Raw genomic sequence first — 14,846 nt, 5'->3', positions numbered from 1 at the left:
GGTATTTTCAATGAATGATTTGGGACAAATTCATCATTTCCTATTATGTACAAGATTCCTACAGGTGTTTGGAATGGAGCAGTAAGGAAAATGTATATAAATCAATGCCGAACATTTATTTTCCTATTATTCATTCTCAAGCTTTCACTCCATTCCAGGCCTTGCAATTTAATTAGCAATGTGTAATATTATCTTAAAGGTAGCTGCATTTGGGGATACAGTGCTAAATGTAGAATTTTTCTGCAGTAAAGTTCATGCTTGCAAAGATTCTTTGTAATGGCAAAACTGTGAAGGTTTCCTTGTGTATTTAAAAGCTGCTGAAGAATGGATTCTTTGGGGTGGTTTATAAGATTTTTGGACCCATGATAAGAACATTGTTGGAATACTGGAATATCATAGAAGAGTGTCTGAGTTACAGTGTTGTACAAGATCCCAATTACTTTTTAAAATATAACTTCTTAAAGGTGTAAGCCTAGGGATTAGTTAGTTTGGTCCTTGGCCCATGCAAAACATCTGAACTGATCCTGGATCATAGCTTTTTTCTATCTATTTCCAGCCATTCATATCTTTTGCGAATGAACAAGTAGATATAAATCTATCATCAGATGGAAGATCTTCCTCTCTGTCTCTCCTCCTCTATGTATATCTGACTTTCAAATAAAAATGAATAAACCTTTAAAAAAAAAGAATATTAGAAAATGTTGTAAAATTCTCCGTTGTTCATATCAGTCTTATGTGGATAAAATAACCAATTAAAATATTATGTAACTAGTTAATTGATTCGTTTGAAAAAATATGTTTTTGTTAAAATTCAATTGCATTAAATTTACATCCTTCTAATATAGCTTCAATTTAACTTCTTTATTTTAATTAAATTTTACCTTATTAAAAGGACCAAACCTGAACTGATTTAGTTGCGCTTTGGTGATATTTATTTTGTTCTGCAGTTTACAAATATTTTAATACATTTTAGAACATTTCACTACTTTTTCACTTCATGGATACATAAACCGTGTCACTGTTCTTAGCAATTATTGATACTGTTTTTAGCAAGCAGCCATAAGAATTTCTGTTATAGTGTATGTTGATCACATATTTTTCTGCCATAAAATATCCACAAATACTGTCTCCTATTAACATGAAATAAATTATTAGCTTTTATATAAATTACATCAAAATAAGCAGCATAAGATCAAGTACTTCTTGTTTTTAAATATTTATTTCTTATTATTGCAAAGGCAAATTTATAAAAAGAAGAAGCCCCTGAAAGAGAGCTATTCAGTCCCCAAATGTTTGAAATTGCTGGAGATGAGTTAACCCAAAGGCAGGAGCCAGGAGATTCTTCTGGTTTTCCCTCTGGGTACAGAGTTCCAAAGTTTTAGGCCATCCTCTGCTGCTTTCCCAGGCCATAAGCATGGAGCTATGAGGGAAGTGGGGCATATGGGACGCAAACAGGCATTAATATGAGATGTTGGTGTGTGCATGTGGATTAGCCAGTTAAGTCATTACATTAGCCCCTCTAATACTTTCTTCAAATAATTTCAATTTTAGTGTTCAGCTTTCAAAAATAGCAATCTTGTAATAAGGAGAATATTGTGTTTTTACAAAAGTGAGAGAAATAATTTAAAATACAAAATAGAAGCTGTATTCATGACAAAAATGATCACTGACATCAATATCCCTGTCTTCCTTCAGAAGTTTTAAGTTGAATTTGATTTAAAACTTGTGTATTAAAAGCATCTTTTCAATTTCAGTTTAGTTACAAAGATATCACGACCTTCCCACTAGAATTTTCTAATTTTAGTGACAATGGTATACTAGAGCTTAAGAATATTTAAAATGGAGGGAAATTAGGAAGCACACATGATATTGTTTTGAATGAAATGGAGTGAACTGAAAGGATTATCCGCTTAGGGATGCACAGATGTAACGACTTGAGAAACGTGACTAACAGAAAGTCTCTTCTGATGTTTCCAAATACCATGGAACATAATGTCTTACATTTTTCATTTTAAAGCTTTGCAATCATGGATTAAGGAGGGTGAAATTCAGGTGCCCTGGACACAGTGGGCCTGATTTAATAGCAAGCAGCACTGAGCATATTACTCATTTTTCTAAATTCACCATTGTATAGTATGTAGTAGGATTATTGCCTCCTTATTGGGGTGATACACAAGTAGGCTTGTGATTAGCTGATAAATTTTTTTTTTATGCTTTGCTAGTTTCTACTTGATTCTAATAGTTTTTAAATGCACTTTTAGGGAGCAATCAGTTTTCTGAATTTCCATTGTCCTTCCATAGTTTTATTCTCCTATCTCTGCATTGACGTTTTTCTTATCCAATACTTTCTCACTGGCAGTAGAGATTAAATTTGTGATATTATCTGAATTAAATTTGTGAGATGATCTGCATCTGAATTAAAATCTGTATCCAAAACATTGATGGAACATTGCTGTAATTCAATTATTTTAGTTAATTCAATTTAATTAATTCAATTGCTTTAGTTATTGCTCTGGGATTTATTTTATTGAAAATATCCTTGGATTGACCTAATCATGGTAGAAAAGATGTTTATTTGCTTGATTCAGTTAAATGATTCAATTCCATATCCTGTCATATATCTCAAAATGCTACTCAAGAAATATGTTCAATTTTTGTTAAAGATAATTTGTCATTAAGATATTATGAAAAATAATGCATGTTATCATATATATTCATACACTTTAGTAAACAAAGAATATAATTTTGTACTAACTTAAAAAATAGTGCTATGAGCTATCACTTGGTACAACACTTTAATAATTGATACTGTAATCAACATGGAAAATGGTGGTTAATAGTATCATTTTTGGGGTAATCATTTTTTTTATTGTTAATAACATTGTATTATGTGACACAGCTTTATAGGCGCTGGGATTCCCCCCACCCCTCCAACAACCCTACCCCCATGGTAGATTCCTCCCCCTTGCTGCATAACCACAGTTCAAGTTCAGTTGAGATTCCTTCATTGCAAGCATATACCTAGCATTAGAGTCCAGCATCTTATTGTGCAGATAAGTTCAGCGGCTTCTCAGGGAGACCTTCTCTGGTCTGAAGGGGGTAATCATTGCGATTTAGCTGGCACTTTGGAGAGTGTCATCCAATGTGAATGTGAGTTCAAATTCTGGTTACTTCATGTTTCTGAATGTCCTGCTGCTAATGCATGTGCAAAGCACTATTGTGGGCTGAAGTATTTGGAGCTCATGTACACATGGGAGACACAAATGGATTTCCTCAGCTCTAATTATGGCCAGGTGCAGCCACAACTTTGCTGACATTTGGAACAATGAACTATTAAATGAAATGAAAGATTCTCTGTGTCTCTGCTCTCCCTCTCTCTCTTTCTGTACACTGGTATACATATTTGTGTTCATTTTGAAAGAATCATTTTAAAATACATTTTCTGCGCAAACTAGTCATCAGGTTTGTGCAGAATGTTTCTTGCTGCTATTGCACTTGCTGTTGTATGCACACATCTAGTTCAAGCCCAGGGATTTCATCCTTGATCTTTAGGTTCCTAGCCCACCTGCTTGTATAGTGTTCTTCACCATAATCTATGATAACTTAAGTTTTTTGAGTTTAATATGAAAGAATAAAGAGGTGGAACCTTCTCCATAATTTTCTGTTTCTTGAGAGTTCCCTGGGGCCTCACCTACAGTGCGATTAGCCTGAGGATTCAACTTCTTGCAGTGAAAACTTAGATTCACACTCAGATTTTGCAAGTGTTTACTTTTTTTAAAGATTTATTTATTTATTAAAAACTCAGATATACAGAGAGAGGGAGAGACAGAGAGGAAAATCTTCCATCAGAAGTTTTACTCCCCAAGTGAGCAAAATGGCCGATGCTATGCTGATCCAAAGTCAGGATCCAGGAACTTCTTCTGGGTATCTCGCATGAGTGCAGGGTCCCAAGGATTTGGGCCGTCCTACACTGCTTTCCCAGGCCACAAGCAGGGAGCTGGATGGGAAGCGGAGCTGCTAGGATTAGAACTGGAGCCCATATGGGATCCTGGCCCATTCAAGGTGAGGACTTTAGCCTCTAGGCCACACTGCTGGGCTCAATTGTTTACTTTGTTCCAAAAAGAACCAAATCCCCATTTACATCACAATGAAATGATAGGTGTCCAAGCCAAACTTTTCTGTATCTCATTTCTTCCAGATAGGCAGTATGTATTAGATTCAGTGATTCTTCCATCAGGCCACTGCTAGATAAGTACAAAATTAACTTTGGAGTTAAAATAAGTAATAAATGTTACTTTCAGGCTTGCATATATGACAGATTATATAGATGTTAGAAAAAAAAAAAAAAAACCTGCACCAAAACAGCAGGACTACTGAGACCAAATGATGATAAAATCAGGTTTATTGAGATCTGCTCTTGGGCAAGGTTCATCTGTCTGCAAAGTAGCAGGCTACTGAAGTCTTGACTGAAACCATTCGTATATTGTGTAATTAGTGGTGATGAAGTGGCTTGGGGCAAAAGTATGTGTTGTCCTATAATTGGTCAGCTTCATTTTAATGGGTCTGGGGCAGCTATTCTCAGTGGGAAGGTTTGATGCCACCCAGGGGCTTTCTGCCTATCCCTGGACCCTTCAGGCTAATGATAGACAAGTATCAGTTGTGAGATTATTAAGGCAAATTTTTAGAGAAATTTAGAGATTATTATTATTAAGGCAAATTATTATTATTAATAATAATAACATTGTATTATGTGATACAGTTTTATAGGTACTGGGATTTCCCCCAACCCTACCTTAACCCTCCTCCTATGGTGGATTCCTCCACCTTGTTGAATAACCACAGTTCAAGTTCAGTTGAGCTTCTTTCATTGCAAGCATATACAATTTTTAAGAGAAATTTTCTGAAAATTTTATTGTAACTGTCAATGTTCCTTTAACAGTAACCAGATTCACTACTTCTCAGATATTAGGATAAGTGTACAGTAAGCAGATCTTTTCTCAATAATTTGTGTAATAGCAAGTGTCTCATAGGAAAAAGGAAAACATTTGGTGATTTATAGAATCAAATTAATTTCAGTAATGGTGGACATGCATAGAATGACGCATGAGTTAGAATCAGCCAAATATTGAAATAGTAGAAGAAAATATTGAAACTCATATTCAGTCTATTTTTTGTAATTATTTTATCTTTACTGAATGACTCATAATGTATGGGTTAAGCCGATGCTGGTTTATTCATGGACAACTAATGATTGCACAGATCTGTCACATGCTTAAATATATTATTGGAATTGAATTATGATCCTTCAAAATGTAAGTAGTAAATTATTTAATCAGTCTTATCCTGATTCCATGATGTGCTGAGCGTCCACATGCATGTTTATGAAGCAATCAGTTATGAGGTCTCATACACCAGTGGCGTTGATTACCAGATTAAAGCTTAGAAGAAAATTCACCAAACATTTAATCATCTTTGCTATGTGCACTTTGTTCATTCATTCATGTCATGCGGTCGCAGAGTAATGCATGTTTTCTGCCAGCCATTCTTAATTATGAATTATTTATGTGTGTGTATGTGTGTATATCCAGAATATATTTCAAAAAGTTTTGATATGGGAAATTAAAACAGATTTCTTTGTTGCAATGTCTTCAAAGGTTTCAAAGGTGACAAAACTTCACTTGTTGAAGAAAAGATAGTGCAGAAAATTCACCTCTGGAGGATTCTGTTAAATATTTAGGGCTCATTATAAATCACCAGGTAAAATAAAAATGATGATTTGTGATGGTTTTCATACAAAAGGTCATTTTTGTTATATATATATATATATATATATATATGCAATGCATTCACTATGTTGAGATGAGCAAAGCCTCCATATATTTTATCATTTAAAAATGTGTATTTTTTTCCAATTTGGCATTGGAATGTTAGCCAATGCTTTCCTCATTGTCTTCTACATTTTCATATTCCACCAGGTTCATAGGCCAAGGCCCACTGATATAACTACCTGTCACCTGGCTTTTGTCCATACAGTGAAGCTGCTTACTACACTGGATATTTTATCTGAAGACCTGTTCTAATTGCTGAATTTTCCAAATGAATTAAAATGTAAGCTTTTGCACTACATGAGCAGAGTGACTAGGGGTCGTCCATCTCCACCACTGGTCTCCTAAGCATTCTTCAAGTCGTCAGCATTAGACCCAGCTCCTTCTACTCATCAAGATTTAAAAAGAAACTCACAAATCATATTGTCATTGCTTTCTTCTGTGTTTGGACCTTCAGACTGTCTTCCCAAAGGTACGTGATCATCTATACTGTAGGTCATTTCAACAGGACCAAGCTAGTCAGTGTCAATATATACTGCTCACTCTTCTCCATGAGCACCACCACCATGGCACTATTTATTATACTTTCATTGTCCCAGAATTTCTACTTTGTAGAAATCATCCTGCCACAATGGGAACACTTAGACAGAGACTTAGCTAGGGCAGAACAGCAGGAGCCCCTTCCTCCAGGAATGGTAAGGATCTGGACATTAAGTCTTGCCTGACAGATGGCACTGATAAATTCAGAGGACATATACAGGAAGGTGAGAAAGTCTTATGGAAACGCCAAAAAAAAAAAATCAGAATAGGTGGTTTAAAGACACTTAATGATTTCCAGCAGGTATTGGGGTATATTAATTGGATCCAACCATATTTTTGTATTATTAGACAATGCCAAAATTGTGTCCCATTTTTATTCCAGCCTTGCCTTGGGGTTAATCCCTGTGGTCTTATGCCTAATCATATATGGCAGATGGATGTTACCCATGTTCCCAGTTTTGGTCGCCTTTCTTTTGTTCATGTCTCTATTGATACCTGCTCTGGGGTTCTCTATGCCTCAACTCATACAGGTGAAAAGGTTCAAGATGTTATATCTCATTGCCTTCAGGCTTTTGCAGCCTGGGGAGTCCCCCAGTGTTATAAGATTGATAATGGACCTGCCTATACAGCCAAAGCATTTGATAAATTTTGTTCTGAATTTGCGATTAAACACTCCACTGGCATCCCATATAATCCCACACGCCAGGCTGTGGTGGAGCGTTCCCATGCAACTCTCAAAGCATTATTAATAAAACAAAAAGGGGAAGTAGGAGCCACCCTATATCCCAAAAGTCCTAAACATCAATTGGCTTTAGTTACTTATATTTTTAATTTTTTGATTCTGGATTTGGATGGCCATTCTGCTGCCGAACGCCATGCTGTTGGCGCAGGCCCCTGCAAAGATTGGGTGATGTGGAAGGATGTTTTAACAAAACAATGGATGAGCCTGCATCCTGTCTTACGACGGACGTGAGGAGCGGTTTGTGTTTTTCCGCAGGATTCTGATGGACCGGTGTGGGTGCCAGAACATTTGACGCGAGTGATAAGAAAGCCAGAGCAAGATGAACCTGTGGACGTGGTGGATGCTGACCAGCCTGATGTTCATTCAGATACCGAGAGGAGACAGCCAGAATCTCCAGCTAAAACTGCACCATAAAAGGGGTGCAGCAAATATTGACTTGATGTCTAGGGCATTAGAAATGGCCCCCAGAATGGACTGCTGTCAAAGTACTGTGACTCCTAGAAGAGTAGCACCTGATCTTGCTGTGACCAATTTATTTCATACCTGTTCAAATTCTGCCTTTGTGGGGTATAACTATACACATGGTAACCCTGTTCAATCTGTTTCTGCTCAGTCTTGGAATGTCTGGGTACTTTGCACTAGTAGGGGTAGGTGTTCAGCTATATCAGCTTTTGCATTTATTGATAAGGTAGTGATAAGAAATTGTAATTATAATAGTAATAGTTCTAGAATATGGGAAGAAAATGTTAAAGTTAATTGCAGTTGTGATGTTATCTATAATGCTATTTATGTATGTGTACAAGCTCCATTTATGTTTATTGTTTCCATGAGTGCTAATGTTACCCTTTTGAATTGCTCTGTAGTTAAGTGAGCCTTTAACCAGTGTTGGAATGGCTCTGGCACTGCGGTGCTGGTACGCATTCCACAACTTATTTCCATCATATGGGGACCTCCTGTGTGCTTAGTCTACCTGGAATGTGTGTCACTACCTCTACTGTCACCAATGGTTCCCGAGTATTGAATTTGTCCAGAGAGTTATCTGCTATGCTATCCCCTAATGGAAGCTGGTCCATACGATTTGATAATTTGACATAGGAAATAAGATCCAAAATTATAGCCATAAATAGCACAAAAGTAGAGATTGCAACAGTAAAGCAATGGACAAATTGGATACTAAAGGATCTTTCCTTTGCACACCAATGGGCTGGTATAATAGCCCTGGGCCTTATCTTATTAATTATCATTCTTTGGGGTCTGTGGATGCTTCATCCTTGAGCACAGCGTCAGCAGCAGTAACAGCAGCTGTTAGCGCAAGCTGTGCTTGCCCTTCGCAACAGAGAATCCCCAGAAGTCTGGCTAGGCATGCTGGACCGGTAGCCAGAGACGGGTAAGTATCCGATATGGCTTCACCAACCTAAGACAGGCGCCACATTCCTAGCCACGTGGTTAGCCCATGACAGGTAAAGGGAGCCCAAATTTGGAACACCTAAGACAGGCACGGTCCCTTGCTTAATAAAACAAGAAGGGGGAGCTGTGGGGGCACTGACCATTTCCTGCCCTGTGATTGGCCCTTTGCCCTGATTGGTGTGCCTTGGTTATCTTTAAGTTGATTGGTCAGGTTTGAGAGATAAGCGGAGGGCTTGGCAGGGGAGGGGCTGGAGCATAACGGGCATAACGGACACAACGGAGTGAACAGACACAACCGAAGATCGGAATGAAGCGCCTTGGAGACTCTCTCAAGTGTGGGGTGATTTCTTCCGCATGAAGGGAGGACCCCCGATAATTCAAAAAAGAAATTGAACAAGACCTCAAAAGATGGAATAACATCCCATGCTCCTGGATAGGCAAAATCAATATCATTAAAATATCTATACTGCCACAAGCAATATACATTTTCAACGCAATTTCAATCAAATTGCCCAAAACATTCTTCATGGAACTGGATACAATGATTCAAAAGTTCATCTGGAAACACAAAAAACCACGAATAGCTAGAACCATCCTGAAAAATAAGAAGTTAGCAGGGGGAATCACAATCCCGGACCTCTGGACATACTATAGAGCAGTGGTTATCAAAACACCTGGTACTGGCACAAAGATAGAAAGGAAGATCAATGGAATAGAATAGAAGCACCAAAAGGGAACCCACACAGATACAGCCAATTAATCTTTGACAAAAAGACCAATGACAGTCCAAGCAAGTGGGAAGGCCTCTTTAGTAAATGTTGTTGGGACAACTGCCTGATAGCCTGTAGAAACAAAAAGACCCATATCTATCACCATACACTAAGATCCAATCTACATGGATAAAAGACCTAAACCTACATCCAGAAACCTTCAAACTCTTGCAAGAAAATGTAGGAAATACCCTGCAAGACCTAGGAGTAGGTCCCGACTTTCTAAGAAGGACACCAAAAGCAACAGCAGTTGAGAACACAATAAACAAATGGGACCTCATCAAACTAAGAAGCTTCTGTACAGCAAGGGAAACAATCAACAAAGTAAAAAAGCAACCCACAGAGTGGGAGAAGATCTTTGCACACGATATAGGCGATAGGGGGCTAATTTCCAGGATATACAAAGAACTTCAAAACAACCAAAAAACCAAAACAAACAAGCCACTCAAGAAATGGGCATGGGAAATGGCAAACATTTCACAAAGGAACAAGTCCAAATGGCAAACAAACATTTGAAAAAATGCTCCAGTTCCCTGACAATAAGGGAAATCCAAATTAAAACATCGATGAGGTACCACCTAACACCAGTTAGATTGGCCCACATAAACAAGAACACCAACGACGCTTGCTGGCGAGGATGCAGGGAAAAGGGAACCCTACTCCACTGCTGGTGGAGCTGCAAATTGGTACAGCCTTTATGGAAATCAGTCTGGAGAACACTCAAACAACTCAAAATCTGCATACCATATGACCCAGCAATTGCACTCCTAGGAATATATTCAAAACACCTGTTTTACGACAAACCAACATGCATCCCTATGTTCATTGCAGCACAATCAGTAATTGCAAAAACATGGAAGCAACCGAAATGCCCATCAGCAGAAGATTGGGTAAGAAAGCTTTGGTTCATCTACTCCATGGAATACTACTCAGCTATTAAAAAAAAACAAAATGCAGTTCTTTGTGGCTAAATAGGCCCAACTGGAAACTATAATGCTAAGGGAAATGAGCAAATCCCAAAAGGTTAGATACCACATGTTTGCCTTGATTTAACTTGTAATTTTTGTTTGGTTGCTGGTTATTTTTTGAACCTGTCATTGACACTGTCTCAACCCGGATGTTTCGAAGAATGGAACTTGCATTATTTTTAACATATTGTTTACCCAATAGTATGTCAATTAATTCCATAATGTTGTATATTGATACTGAGGTTTTGTTGGGGCTTTTAACTGACCGGATCTTTACTCTGTTAGCCCTACCTTCAGACCAGAGAAGGTCTCCCCAAGAGGCCACTGAACTTATCTGGACAATAAGACGCTGGACTTTATGCTAGGTATATGCTTGCAAGGAACGAATCTCAACTGAACTTGAACTGTGTTTATGCAGCAAGGTGGAGGAATCCACTATGGGGGGAGGGGTATGGGAGGGGTGGGGGGAATCCCCAGTGCCTATAAAACTGTATCACATAATACAATGTTAATAACAATAAAAAAAAGTGACATCATTAAGAGCAAAAAAAAAAAAAAAACAACAAAAAGCCCTAAGGGCTCTACGAAAAATTTTTAGATTAGATATATTAGCTTACTGAAAGTCTTATAATGCAAAGTAAATACACAAAATCAGAAGTATTTTGACATATTTGATTAAATTCTTAAGAAAGAAATTTATAAATCAGTTGCATTCTCAATGGCCATAAGAATTAAAATAAATAATGCATCTAAGAAAGAATGTGGAAAATAACTTCTATGAGAATTTTAAAGCATTAATTAAAGAAATTAAATAGAAACATTGCAAAATCTTCCCATTTTCATGGAATTTGGAATAATTCACTTTACTCTTAAGACAATTATACAACCAAAGGTAGAATACAGATTCACTAATTCTGATCAGAATACCAATGATATCCTTTGAAGAATTACCGAAAATACCTTAAATTTTTAGGGAAGGGCAGAATATCCAAATATCTAAATATCCAAATATCTAAGACAATACTGAACAAAAGTAACCAAGCTGAAAGCATCAAATTGCCTGATTTCAAGGCATTTTCAGAGGTTTTATTTTAAATAAAAACTACGGAAAATCAGGCACACACATCAATGGAACAGATAGAAATAATGAATCAATATGTGTATTTTCAACATGTTCTCACAGAAGACACCTGGATGATACAATGAGAGAGAAAAGCACGATGACTACTTTGTGCTGGGAATGCTGGGTATTCATACGGAGACTACCCAAATTTGACCCACAACGCTCCACCTCTACTTCTATATAAAACCTCAAAATGGATCAAATCCCAAAATATGAATCCTAAACAATGAAACTACTGAGAGAAAATGCAGGAGAGACACTTCAATACAGAATCTAGGTGATCTCTATTGGATGATACCTCAAAGTCAAAGTAATAAATTCACAAATACAGCAATGAGATTACATCAAACTATGACAGTTCATCACAATGTAAGAAACAGTAGATGAGACAATTGTAAAAATATGAGAAAATATTTTAAACTCTTTAGGTGACCAAAAATTAGCATAATATTTTATACTCAAATCAATTCAGCAACAAGAACCTCCCCCACCCACAAATACAGTTAAGAAATAAGCAAGGATTTATATATTTTTTTCAAATGAGGAAACATATCGGTATTAGTATCTCATGTGGGAACTAGTTACAATCCAGCTCTCTTCTTATGGCCTGGAAAGCTTCAGAAAATGGCTGAAGTCCTTGGGTCTCTGCACCCCAAGTGGAAAATTTGGGAAAAGGACCTGCTTACTCTCTTATCAAACTGGCTTAGCTCTGGTCATTGTATTTTTTAAGTGATATTCTTCCTATTTTTTTCTTTTTTTTTTGTGGAGATACTTATGACAAACATGATTTAAGATGCTCATTGTCACCCAACACCCTTCAAAACCTCAATGAGGGCTGGGCATTTGGAACAATTATGAGATGTCACTTGGATACTCAAACCCCATATCAGGATTCCTGGTTGAAGTCCTGATCTAGATTTTGATTTCAGGCTCCTTGATTAAGGTATTCAACATGCCTTTATTCACATCTCCAGTCTATTTTTATGTAAGGACAGGCCCATGTGTTCAAGCACCCATAACTTGAATTTCCTGCAAGTCCTGCATGCCCCACAGACCACTAGTGAGATTGCAACAGTATGCAATTTCTGATGTGTTCACTTCCCTATTTTCTATATTTAAATGTATTGGGAAAAGCATAAATTGTGAATAGAACATATCTTTACTTAATATGATCATAAGGCCTGCTTTGGTTTTGTACACAAACTTTATTATTAAAATAAAAGTGTAATAACAAAATGTGTTACTTTTTTTTAAGATTTATTTTTATAGATTTATTTTTTTTTATTATTTTTTTTTTATCGGAAAGGCGGATATACAGAGAGGAGAGACAGAGAGGAAGATCTTCCATCTGATGATTCACTCCCTAAGTGAGTGCAATGGCTGATGCTATGCTGATCCGAAGCGAGGAGCCTCTTCCGGGTCTCCCACAGGGTGCAGGGTCCCAAAGCTTTGGGCTGTCCTCAGCTGCTTTCCCGGGCCACAGGCAGGGAGCTGGAAGGGAAGCGGGGCTGCAGGGATAGAACCGGCACCCATATGGGATCCCGGGGCGTGCAAGGTGAGGACCTTAACCACTTGCGCCACCGTGCCGGGCCATGTTGTTTTTTTTTTGTTAATTTATTTATTATTTTTATTACAAATCAGATATACAGAGAGGAGGAGAGACAGAGAGGAAGATCTTTCGTCTGATGATTCACACCCCAAGTGACCACAATGGCCGGAACTGCATCAATCCAAAACCAGGAACCAGGAACCTCTTCGAGGTCTCCTACGCAGGTGCAGGGTACCAAAGCTTTGGGCCATCCTCGACTGCCCTCCCAGGCCACAAGCAGGGAGCTGGATGGGAAGTGTAGATGCCAGGATTAGAACCAGAGCCCATATGGGTTCCCAGCGCGTTCAAGGAGAGGATTTTAGCTGCTAGGCCACGCCTCAGGGCCCACATTGTTGAAAATAGCATTTATAGTTGTGCTTTCCCAGGACTGTTAGAGCAAATCTCTTACATGTCAGATTGTTGGAGATGTTACTCAGCATAGAGTGCGGTGCCTTGACCTTTAAGTCACATTTGATTATGTCATTAAAAATAACAGGAAATATGTAAAATTAAATATAAATTTTCAGAACAGCAGAAGTCAGTCAGGATTTATAAAAAGGTTTAATTTTGTGATCTGAAGGTGATGTTAGCCTGTTAATGTTTAAAGAAAAAGCAATGTTCCATTGCCAGTTCTGAGGCATAGCCAGTCCCCCAAGGTGTCCAGAACAGAGTCAGGAAACGACCTGTGAACTCACAAAGATGCCTAGCTAGACCGTGTCTGCAATCACCATGGACACCACTCTGTGACTCAGGTCTCAGACCTTGAACCTCCAAACTCTCCTCAAGCCCTGGAGACTTCTGGGAGCCTCGCTCTATACTTCTGTCTTTACTCTGCTGGGACCCAGATATCAGGTATCTGTGAGTGGTGGAAATGTTGATCCCACCTTTAGAGACCCATCTTTCCATGATGGCAGTTAAGCTCTTGTGTTGGAAAATGTAAGGAGAAGGTTCCTGACCATCTGACAGAGGCTCAATGGTACTGAAAAGAGGATCGACTGCAGGTGTGGGGGCTTCAATGAAGCCATAGAAGAGGATGTGGTAATCTATGTCTGGCTCAGGTACTGAGTTTCAAATTTCAGAACAGACAGTGAGGGCTCCATGAGACCCTCCACGGAGATCAGAGCTGTGCTCAGGTGTGGGAGGATGGCCTTCTGCCACAAGGAGCAGATGTTAGAACAGTTCTATCTCTGACATTCCAGAGAATGTTGCTCTGTGATGAGATTTGCAGATGCATGTGTGTGTATGTGTGTCTGTGTGTGTTTGTGTGTGTGCGCGTGTCTGGGTGTGTGCAGGCTGGATGTGCAGGCTCATTTTCTTGTTCATTGGTAAAATAAGCATAATAGACATGATATCACTGTTCATGTGAAACTACTGATGTAGGAAGCTAGCTACAAGGGGAAAATGTCAAATGCAGCTTGTAACAATGGCAAGAATGATGATGATTTCTACTGAAAAAGGAAAAAAAAAGCATCTGTAGAGGATCGGATGGGAGGATCATGATCAATAAGAAACTTCATTCTTTTGGGCAGTATGAGTAGTTTCCAAATTTCCACAGTATTTTCCAAATTTATTAAATGCCATGTAAACTCTGTTCATGATCTTACATTTATGAGCTACTGCTTTGAACCAATCCAAAAACTCAGCCTGGACTGATTCTCTTACTCTCCTCAACACAGTGGTTGTAACAGGTAGTAAAGTGTCTTATTTTAAGCTCCAGTGAGAGCACATATAAGGCATCATATTGCTTAGTCCTTCAGCTAATTTCCTAATGTGCCTTTAGTCAGTTGTATCCATCCGGTTCTCCTTTGTTAACCATATGTATTTAAGGGTGGAGAATTTTCTTGTTTTAACCCTTCTTTTATCTTTACTTTCTGCTCAGAATC

This window comes from Ochotona curzoniae, unplaced genomic scaffold (genome assembly GCF_017591425.1).
Source record: "Ochotona curzoniae isolate NIBS_2020 unplaced genomic scaffold, NIBS_Ocur_1.0 contig_2278, whole genome shotgun sequence".
Taxonomy (NCBI): Eukaryota; Metazoa; Chordata; class Mammalia; order Lagomorpha; family Ochotonidae; genus Ochotona; species Ochotona curzoniae.
This window is presented reverse-complemented; position numbering follows the sequence as displayed.